General features: G+C 33.3%; 1 long non-coding RNA gene across 3 annotated transcripts; it reads left to right on the top strand.

The window, feature by feature from the left end:
- LOC109225664 lies at window positions 8426–11554 on the top strand. 3 transcript variants are annotated; one of them, XR_002067967.1, is made up of 4 exons: window positions 8426–8491; window positions 8596–9860; window positions 10083–10146; window positions 10505–11032. It is a non-coding gene; the product is annotated as an uncharacterized LOC109225664 (long non-coding RNA). The 3 variants fall into 3 exon arrangements; XR_002067969.1 differs by having other exon boundaries at window positions 8439–8491; window positions 8596–8763; window positions 9612–10146; XR_002067964.1 differs by having other exon boundaries at window positions 8596–10146; window positions 10505–11554.

The raw sequence follows: 11771 nt of genomic DNA, 5'->3' as shown, positions 1-11771 counted from the left end.
TCTTAGAAATTTACACCTCATAACTAACTTATACACTATATTTATCATAAATAAATACACTTTAAAATAATTATAGTAAATAGCTAAATTTTGAATTTTATAGCAAATACCCACTTTCAAAGCCTATCTTAACTGCAATGCTTCTTTGCACCAAACCCATATCACAATCTCTACTTTTTTTCATTACATCCATACCGCTGCCCCATCATTATTGTTCCGTCACCGTTGCTTCGTCGCCGCTACTCTGCCGACAAAGCTTTGTCCTTTCCGGGGAATGGCCATCACTAGATAATGTTTGGCTACAGTGAAATATCTCTCAGATCTGGCCGAATGTTCGAAGGAACATTTGGTTTTCTCAAAGTTTGCCTGCAACAGTATGTTCTCATGTCTTGCTGAATTTTTGTTCGTCTCTGTTTTTAGTTTTAGTACAATGTATATAGTATTTTGCTGGGCCGGAAGACACCATCTCCGACAAACTTTATTCTCTTCTTTGTTATGGAGTCACATACAATGATACAGTACATACATTGTATTCCCAGATCTAGCCGGAATGAATGTTAATACATAGTAAATACATTGTATTCATAGAGCTGGCTGGATTTTAGTTCATCTCTGGTGACGCGAAGCTTGGAGGCCTCATTCTCTTATCGTCACATTTTCAAATGATAAATACAATGCATATAGTGTATTCTCGAATCTGGCTAGATTTTTATTCGTCTTCGTTTTGAGTATAAATACAGTGTATACAATGTTAGCTTGGCCGAAAAATGTCATCTTCGACAAACTTTCTTCTTTTCTCTGTATGTATGTATGCATTGAGAATGTAGCTGTATGTGACTTTATTTATGGATGTTGTTGTTTTTTTAATATAGTGTATGATTGAGCTATTTGATAATTGTATAATGATTTTCACACATTGAATGCATTTTTCTAACCTATATCCAAGCTCTCATTGGTTGTATTGACAAAATACAGCCATTATGCGTGAACAACTACAATTGATACAGCTTTCTATCAAAACTGTATTCATTAATACAACTATTATGCGCGAACGAATATAATTGATATAGTTTTTCCGTCAAAGCTGTATTTATGTCACGCCCCAAACTTGAAGAGGTGTGACCGGCACCCGGTGCCATACTCGGTCCGAGCGTACCACTCTGTAACTGTGAACTCTGGAGGGGTAACCCTCAACTTAGGCCGATGAGGTCATATTCTGAATCGCCTGAAAATAAAGTCTCTCTCATATGTGGGGTAGACATACCCAAAATCTTATATATATATATATATATATATATATATATGCTCGTTCAAAGTGGGGACTNATATATATATATAAACTGTGCAAGCCGACGAAGCCGCCATGAACATCTACTGATATACAAAATATATAGGACTCGTCTACAAACCTCTAGAAATAACTGAATTGTACCATGGTCGGGACAGAGTCTCGACCTACCCATCAAACAAGTATATATAACATGTACTCCAAGGTCTAGACCTGGTAACTCCGAGGAAGTAGAGCTTACCAACCAAGCTGATGTTTGGCTCTATCTACTGGAGGGTCTGTCCAATTATCAATCAGGACCTGCATGCATGAAATGCAGCATCCCCAGCAAAAGGAACGTCAGTACGAAATAATGTGCCGAGTATGTAAGGTAACAGAATAACTGAAAGCTAAAATTGAACTGATAATATAATAACTGAAAGTAACTGAGAGTCAAAGATAATCTGAATATATGCTTACCTAGTGATACTGACTCAAATCTCTCGATATAGTAAGTAAAATAGATGTCCGGCCTCATAAGGCTCGGTATGTGTAATTGTTATGCCGTAGTAGGCTCGTTCATAGGCGCTCGGCCATACTAGGCTCTGTATCTCGGTCATTCTGGGCTCGCTCATAGGCGCTCGGCCACAGTTGGCTTGGTATATAACTTACCATCTGATCAGAGGTTCCCCAATAGGGATCTGCCCATCGATTATAGCTCGATGGTGGTGGAAATACTGCAATACTGCATATATATAGACTCTCTGCTCTCTTGGATGAAATAAGACAATACTAAACTCAATATGAAGTCCCGATAAGGGAGAATGCTGTAACTTATGAGTCTAGAAAAATGTACATAAATTCAGGAATATGAGATTTTGTTTATGTCTCGTTATCAAACACATGTAGTTACTGGATCATGCCAAAATGAAGGAAAGGTTTATCCTTAACATGCCTTAACCTAGTTAAGTCCTTAATAGCTTCTAAGCAACTCTTCAAACAACTCAACTCAGTCTACCATAGTATAAGGAGATTCAAAATCAGTGATGAGTAAAGGTTATGTCCGTAATTTAAGCGAGCAACTCGTTTATGTAAATTTGGGCGGCATCTCCCCTGTAACAAAGGCCTTCTCCAACATCAGATACCAACAACAACAACCAGAGCAATACAATAAAAATAACATCAACAATAGGGTACATAATATTTATTTAACAAGTCATCAACATATCACGACGTGCGGCAAGCTCTGATTGAATCCTTTTACCACCCTTCAACTCCATTATCATTCATTCTTGAACTTGGTAATATATTCAGTATAATAATCAATACCTTTTAAAGTATTTCCAACCTTGTACTCAATTTTAAAGTTACCCAAAATAGCCCAATACAAGATAATATCACCGGCGATAACTTTCAAGTGCTTTATAGCCATTTCCTTTTCTAGTTACCAATTTCCTCAACAAGATTGACATGTAAACTAACATAATCATACTAACAATATCATAGCCAACTTACTTTCCATAATTTTCAGCCAGTTATAGTTTATAAGAGCAACTTTCAAATCAATCTATCAAGAACAACAACATCTCAAGCTAATTCAAGTATTATCTTGTAGTTTATCATCCTAACAACTTAACCAACATACAAGCAAGCTTAAGCACAATTGATAGGCTGTTATACTCACATTAGACAGTAGCAATAACTTAAAATTTCGACCAAACACATCCCACAATTATCCTCAATGACACCACAACACTATAGGTGTTGTATTCTCTTCTTGAATCAACTTTTGGTGTTCAAGTTGGAGTGTAAACACTTGTAGTTCCCCTCGAAAATCTAATATGTATGAAGGAGGGACTGATAACCTTAATCAACAAGAACCACACAAGACCTGAGGTTACTTCACTTTGAAGAACCCTCCAAAATAGCGACAAGATGAAGAACTGCGATATAGCAAGCACCACGGGGTTTCTAGCATTGGATTCATGTTTTTATCTTAGGTTTTCATCCTAGAATCATGGAGGAATCATTGTAGAGCATTTAGGAGGGTTTAGGAACTGTTTTTGACGAGATAAATGAGTGAAAACGATTTAGAATTGACTTAAATACAAGCTGGAGTTTACACCGACTTTGTGGGTCCCATGGGAGCTGCTTTGTCCAGTCTCGCGAAAACACGAATATTTGTCTATTCCGATGTCGTATTGATGAACCGTTAAATACGTTAGAGACTACACTCATAGATCTTCAATTTGGTAGGTAGATAATCCCCTAATTCCAAGTATATTGGGAGAAAAGCTCGGCTACATTTGACCTAAATTTCAACATATTTATGAAAGTTTTATTGTGATGATCTTTGCCAACTTTTGTTCCACAACTCACTTGACTTCAAAACATAACATATGACTATCATAAGACGAAAATAACTCATAACATAACCTCCTTATCATTTTGAGCACCCTAGTCTCATCCCAAAAGTATGTGTTATAACTTTCCAACTTGTCGACTTTCGACAAAACTTATTTTCTTCAATTGGTTTAGCTTCTAAGCCTTCCATCCCTCTTGGTACTTGCAGTCCATGATCTTAAGTATTTTAACCTCCAAGTTAACATGATCAACTTACTTTATGTACTTTCAAAGATGATCTTATTTCAGAGGTTACATCAATTGACTTGCGACGTACTATCACATACGAAACTATGGGGTGTTACAATTTATTGATACAACCTCGTAACAGATTGATATAGCGAATATTGAGTTTTGTTGTATGTGTTTGATACATCAAAAATAATATATTAGCTATGAATAGTAATTACGCAAATTATAGCTACGTGGAGTAATTAGCTATCAAATTATAGTAATTTTTGAAAGTTCCCTTTTTTCTTCATGTTGAGTAAAGTACTCTCACGTAATTAGAGAAAGTATAAAACCTCAATTAAATGTTAAAATAGCACGGGCTAGCCAGTTTTCGGACTGGTCATTCAAAAATAGCCAGCGTTTGCAAAGTCATTGAAAAATAACCACTATTTTGCTGCAACACGAAAAGTTCCAGCATAATATAATGGAGATCGATGCACCTGTGTATGAACTTCCAGCATATTATGCTGGAACTCCAACATGCGCAAAGTTCCAGCATAATATACTAGAGATTGGAGCACCTGTGTATGAACTTCCAGCATATTATGTTGGACCGGTATACTATACTGGAACACCAGTATATTATACTGGAGTTCCAGTATAATATACTGGAATGCTGGAGTATTTTTCGAATTTTGAACAGTTTTATCATTCAGATTTATTTTTACATGAAAAGTGGCTAAATTTCGATTCTTTTGAAACTGTGATTATTTTTGAATGACCACTTGTAAATCTGGCTATTTTTTAATTTCTCCCCAATTAAATACTCCATCGTTTAACAAAATCAGAAGATAGTCTTCTCATGGGTTGTTTGGTACAATGGTGGGATATTCCATAGGGTTAGCTATTCCACCTTCTATATGGGATATCTAATCTCACAATTTTTATGTAAAAGTTATTCCGTTATTAGCTAATACCCCAAGCCAAACACGTGATAAAGTTAATACCAAAATTTATCTTGAGATTATTATTCTTATCTCATGTATCAAACGATCCCTTACGGTATTATCTTATTACTAGCATAGCACATGCGCTATGCGCGGAGAATATAAATCATATTGTGTGATTAAATTTATTTGACTACATTATATCTTGTTGATTGAATTAAATTTCAATTTTTTTATCCAGTGAAACATGCATAATAAGAAAATCTTACGAAAATAAAAAAAAAAGATTCATATGGTCATTGAATAACTTTTAATTTCCTCACTTTTCTTTATTACATATTCTAGTATATTTAATATTTTTTCATTTGCTATTATGACATTTTATTAGCTTGTTACTTGACTTAATATTTTTGTTAATTCTCCCTTTTTAATGTAATATTGATATAGATATATATTTTTCTTACTCCTAGCTTTCGAGAAGTTTAACCACGCGATATCTCAGTGAACGTATTGGAACTCGGTAGGAAAGCCAGACAGATTTTGTTCCTAGGAGGTGACCCGAATAAATGGGCTCAACAACAATCATTGACTCGTTAAGTGAAGTTAAAAAGAAGCTAAACCAAGACTCAATGGTTCGCCTATCGGCTAAGAAATTTAAAAAATGACGAAGGATTATCGCTGGATGGGACTCAATACTCCCCTTCTATATAGAGATCTTGCCTCTGTCGCTGCATAGAGTGATCTTCTTCAATCTCCGAGTTCGAAGGGTAGAACAAGGGAAGGTCAGGGCTTTTCTCTCATTACTCTTTCCACGGCAAAGTCAGCATCTTAGCCCGAAGAGCAAGGATTTCTTCCTCTGCGTCTGCTGCTATTGATGTGTCTACTCCCATTGACTCTTTTTGAGTAAGATCAGTAGGCGATAAGCTCACATCCGGCTCCATAGAAGGAATGATCAGAGTCATCTTATCTTGACTACTCCCTAGAAGACAGAACTCTTAACGATGCTTTGAATAGCAATCTTTCGTACCCCATTTAATAGAGTTGCTGGGAAAGCTTAATAGAGTGACCAAGCTAGGACCTTAGACGAAGAGAGTGTCCAACCAATCACGACAAGCAATAGAGCACTGACCTAAACTATACCTCTTCTAAGGCAGAAAGAAGGTCAACCTCACCTCAGGTAATCACACCTTTATTTCTCGACGATCAAAGAGTCAAAACTAGTTCTTGCTCCAGCATGAAAATTCCATTTCAGGGAAGGACGACGTACTGTGATACTTTCTGTTTTGTCGAGCGCTGCTTTGGTCTCTGGTTTGATAGTTGTACGTGCTAAAAATCTGGTGGTTAAGCTTTTGAAGATGCCTAAATGCACTTTCGCCGCATCGAGGAGTTTTTTAAAGATCCGGAGCCAAGCCTGCGCACCAAAGCGCTCGAAGATCAAGAATCAGTCTTTCATTGTTAAATAGACTGGAAGTCTTTGGCTAGTGCGCTGACCTTTTTCCGCTTTCTACCGCACGCTTCAACTATTTGTTTATATAGTGTGTGAAGTCTAACTAATGGAAAGTGCCTATGAATTAGTTCCAAGAAACTGGCCGTTCACGTCAGGAATAGAGGCCGTTAAGGATGTGATTGCTTTTCCTTTTTTTCGTCGAGATTGGGTTGGTAAAAAAATTTTCTTTATATTTTTTTTCCACTGTACATCTTCACCTGAATTCGTCCAAAATATAAATTAATATTTTCTTTATTAGTTATAAATCTAACAATGTTTTTTAATTATTGTTTTTATATTATATGCCTAAAAATTACGTCTTTCTTCTCTGTTCACTTTTTATTAAAATTTTAATTTTTAAGATTTAATTATTGAAGTCAACTATCTTTTAGAACTAAGCTTTGTTGCTTGGTATTCTTCCATTGCCTGAAATTTTTGGTTTTTGACTTTATTTATTAAGATTTAAGCTACGTGATATTTTACATATTTTTTTTTTGTCATCATTACTCAAAAATGCTTTCTGGTTTGAAATTTTAATGAATCTTATCATTTTATATTTTATATCATTTTTTTTCTTTTTGTTCCCCGATTACCGTTATTGTTTTATTCGCTGCTCAATATGATTATACTATCATGGAATTTTTTTATTAGTCTTTTAAATGTAATGTCCTTGCTTATTACCTCCTTTAATATAACATATATAATATAAAATTCTTACTCTTAAGAAACTTGATTATTAATTTAATATTCTTTTACTTGAAATTCATTCAACATTCTATATCTTTTTATTTTTGACGTTATATATTACTCTTATGATTTTAGTTACGTTTTATTAATTGGATGAATTTTGTCATCATAATTCAAAAGACTCTTTCTCATCTCAAATTCAAATAAGTTTTATCTCTATAATTTTATAATAAATTTTTTCTATTTGTCTTGTGAGTGAGTTTATTTATTCGTTACTTAAAATTATTTCATTGATCACTATTATTTAATTTAATTTTATTAATATTTTAATTACGTGGTATCATATGTTGTATTTTTTTCCATCATATTTAGAAAACTATTTTCTCATCTTAAATTTAAAATAAGTCTCATCATTCTATATTTTTTACTTTTTCGCAATATGCCATTTGGCTTCATATCAAGATTGACTACTGTCCTGTTAATATAATTTAGACAACTTTTAATATATTTTTTTCATATCAAGCTTGACTACCACTTGGCTTCACTTTCAAGCTTGCTTAATTCTTCAATTGTCTAATTTTATCAATAATATATTAAGTTTTATTTACTTACTTTCTTTTATTTCTTAAATTTAGTATTTCTATAATCTATAACTGAAATTTATTCATAGTTAATATTAATTTTAATTTTTTGCTTTGCTCAAAGTATATATTCTTTTATTATTTCTTATAAAAACGTATCAGTATTTTTAATATTTATTTTTTACATTATACGAAATAGGCAATTAGACTTTTCTTCTATTTTATTTTCAATATAAAGTTTTTTATATTTTTTATTATGTTGCTTGTAATTATTTTAGTATTATGTATATTTTATTTTGCGTGAATCGATAATGACCTGCTAGACCAATATAAATAGGAGAAGAAAGAAGAATGTATTTAATTTTTTAAATTAATTCAAATATTCTTGTCTCTCGATTCAAATTTATAAGCTTTATCTCAATTCAAGTATTTTTGTATATGAATTCAAATATATACAATTATATAATCTAATAATAATATTAAAGATTGTGCATTTCAGTTTTCAATTTCAAATATACTCTTAGAATTACAAATTATCTACATAAATCTGTAATATAGATTTATAATAGATTTTTTCCCATAAAATCTAGTTAAATTTTATCTTTAAAGGGCGAAGTAGATATTTCTCTATACGACACTTGGCTTGACCCCATGCTTCACTATTATTCTTTTCATATAATACATGAAGTTGTATTATTTGTTGGCAACTTCACAATTTAAAATATAATAAGTTTTAGAATAAATAATTTTTAATATGTAAAAATTATTATTTTCGTTAAATAAAGAAATTAAGTATGTTTAAATATAAATTCAAAAAGAATAACTAATAAGTGGGACCCAAAAAGAGTAACACATAGTTCTACCAGCAGTGCATTTTTATTTACCTATATTCTACTTATTTAGAAGCGGGAGTTTAGCAGCTCTTCGTCGTCCTCAGAGGGGTACTTTGGTAATTCCATGTGTGATCCTTCTATCATGATTTTCGAATGTCTATTATGCCCCTTCTAATAGTTTCATGACTTAAATCTTTCTCGACATTTGCATAAATAACAGCAAAAACAAGGGCAACATTAGACATGGAAAGGCGGCACTACAATGGACCCACCACATTGACGACGAAGGCTCTCCGCCGTTTCGCTCTTCTTCAACCTGAAGCTTTCCCTGTCTGATGAATCTAATTTGTGTCCCTTACCTCCCTGGATATACTCTCTTCCTTATTAGGTTTGGAATTGAAATTAGGAACTTTTTTAGGCTGCATATTAAATTCTTTTCTTAAATTTTTTATGCTATTTTTCATGTTTGTTGATTATAATCTAAAAAAAAAAACATATCCAGTTTTATAGGACTGACAACGGCTACATCCAATTGAAGGATTTAGATTTATTCTTGTTCTCGCTATAGGAACTTAGAGTGTAGTCAGTCACAGAATTTTATTCTTAATGATATCTGCCATTAAAAAAGCACATGGAGTAACGAGAGCAGCATATACTAATATCACTCAATTTGCAGTTTGCAGTGGAAGTGTGGAAGCCAGAAAATTATTTATCAACTCTCATATATATATTTGAAGTATCATTTGTATTAGGATTCTCTCCATTATTTTCAGCTTTTATTTTGGCTGGAGCTTGGACAAGTTGTTTGGAGTTGATTATTAGAATATCTAAAATTTAAAAAGAAAAAAATTAATGCTTCATAATCTCTATTTAGCATTTACTGCAATTATTTTTCTGTTTCTTTTAGGTTTTGGGATAGAAAGAATTAGAATGCATTTTTATTTCAATTTTAAAGTTTGAAATTTTGTGTTGATCTGAGAAAATCTTTATGATAATTTCCTTTATATATGAGAAGCCCTCTAATCTGTTGTGAATGTAACCATAGTTAATGGCGGTGTAACTTTTTTTTCCTCCGATTCTTGTGAATGAGATGAAAAATTTAAGGAGTGGTTAGAGAATGCATAGAAGATGCTTGATACATGTATCTTTCAAAGTTCATTTTTTTAAATGCAAAGGAAAAGAGAAAGAACTCCTAAAAGAAATAATCCAAAGGTGATTGTTGTATTTTGGCTGCAGCTTTGGCTATGTATTGGAGTAATTACATACTTTGTTGTGGTTATGACTTTGGAAGCTACTGCTAAAAGTGATGATAATATGTACAACAGGAAGGCAAGATGAAGAAAAAGCCAAGCAATACTTTATACGTTTGAAGAAACTAACAACATAGCTAAGTAATGGTAGTTCTACTTAACAACATCAATTAGCAACACAGTATTGTGACAGAAAGTTTTCACTTCTCTGGAATTTGCTCTTGGTAAATTGCAGGTAAGTTAGATTTGTTGTCACATTATTACGCAAGTTACTCCTTGGTCGAAAAATAGAGGCTTCCCGAGTCCCTGAAAATTACTCCTTGGTCGAAAAATAAAAATACACCATGATATATCACATGTAATGAAGTTGAGATTGCTTTGTGCAATATTTATGCATCTTGAACTACTTATCTTGGATGATTCGTTATTATGTCATTCATATGCTTGGTTGAAACAGAGCAGGAGGTAGCACTTGAGGGCTTTGCCGGAGTAGTTCGTATGGAACCTGAGAAGGCTGAGTGGTAAGGGGTTAAAAGTAATAGAATTTTGGTTTGTAGTATGATAGCTAATAAACTCCTTATCATAACAGAAGTATGATAGTTAATAAACTCCTTATCAAAAAAAGTATGATAGCTGGTAAATTGATCAACTACTTCCCACGTGTATTTGCTTTATAAAAAAAATTGAGTTTTATCTATGGGATTTATGATGTTGAAGATTGGTGGGGTATTGGATGTTGATGTTTTCTTAGTTAGAAAAATTAGTTTGATGATTTTACGCAATTAGATTACAAGGCGATAACATTTTGTATAATTAACCCCAATATTTTCTTCTTTTTAAAATGCCTTAGAACATTAAACTACCCTCTTATTGTTGTAGTGTGGCCGCGATTATGATCTTAGAGGTACTTCCATAGATACTCTAACTGTCCTCGGTAATCTGGAACTCTACCTTTTCGATTTTGCTGGAGAAAGAGCGCAGGCCTCAGTTAGAGTAAATGGAGATCACAAGCATCAGACTTAAGAGGTGGAAAGAGACTGTTGAAGAAGAATAAGAGGACTGTACGTCCAGCTTTCAAAAGCAAGGACACGAGGGGAATCAGGATTTGCCGATAATTCAGCGAAATGTCCAGTTTTTGTGGCTTAACATGCAATCATATACTATATCTCAGAAGGCATATCTCAAGGTTAACTTTCCAATACTTATTACCCATGAATGTGAACGTGGAAAATTGCGGGGTGGTTAATGAAAAAAACCTTTCTTGCTTTAGATCATTTTGAATGACAGACACACAAGGTTATCATAACTTAAAACCCACTCCTTAGGAATGGAAATTCTGGTTTGTCCGTAATTATGAAATCTTATTCATTTGTCTAAACAATAAGTTGCCTTTGTTTTGTTGTCCCATATTGTGACTTCTTATGTGAGTGATCTTTTATGATATGCTGATAGAGTGGAAGAAATTATGGTGAAGAAATGAAATGGTATACCTTAATTACCTTAAAATGTCTATTTTGTTCCCAAGCGAGTTGCAATATAGGACACCCATATTTTATTTCTTCTGTTTTTATGTCAAAACTGAAAAGTCAGCGAGTATATGTTCCACGTTAGTACATGCTACCAAGATCGAAGTTTAGATTGCATTGAAGTCAGCTAATATATTAAGAAAAGTATCTAGCAACAACATTAGCCTTGTGATACCTCAGGGACGGAAAAGCTTAATATTTTTCGTTTTCAGCAAAAATCAGCTATGTCCAGGTGTGCTATAACAAGGGATTTGAAAGTTCTAATAGGTGTACAGTCTCTAACATTCACTCTGTCATGTTTTAGGCTAATAATCACAGTGAATGATGTTGATTTCTTATTGTATCTAGATGTCAGAAATCATCCAGTTCTTATATGCTACAAGTGCAGTATTGTTTCTTTTTAGTTGATAGTTGTTAAAGTGTGACTTTCTTCTACAGCTATTGGTCTTGGTGTTTATGCTTTACCTGTTGTGATACTGTTCTATTTTGTGCAATCTGTGCATGCCGAGGAAATTTAAGATTAGCTAATAAGGGGAAGATGCAGCATACACCTACTGGGTTCAACTGAACCCTAGTTGAACCCAGTACTTTCGACGCAGAGGATAAATTTATATGTAAAA

The sequence above is a fragment of the Nicotiana attenuata genome, chromosome 1 (assembly GCF_001879085.1).
Source record: "Nicotiana attenuata strain UT chromosome 1, NIATTr2, whole genome shotgun sequence".
NCBI lineage: Eukaryota > Viridiplantae > Streptophyta > Magnoliopsida > Solanales > Solanaceae > Nicotiana > Nicotiana attenuata.
Note: the sequence above shows the minus strand (reverse complement) of the source record. Positions and strands in the feature narration are given on the sequence as shown.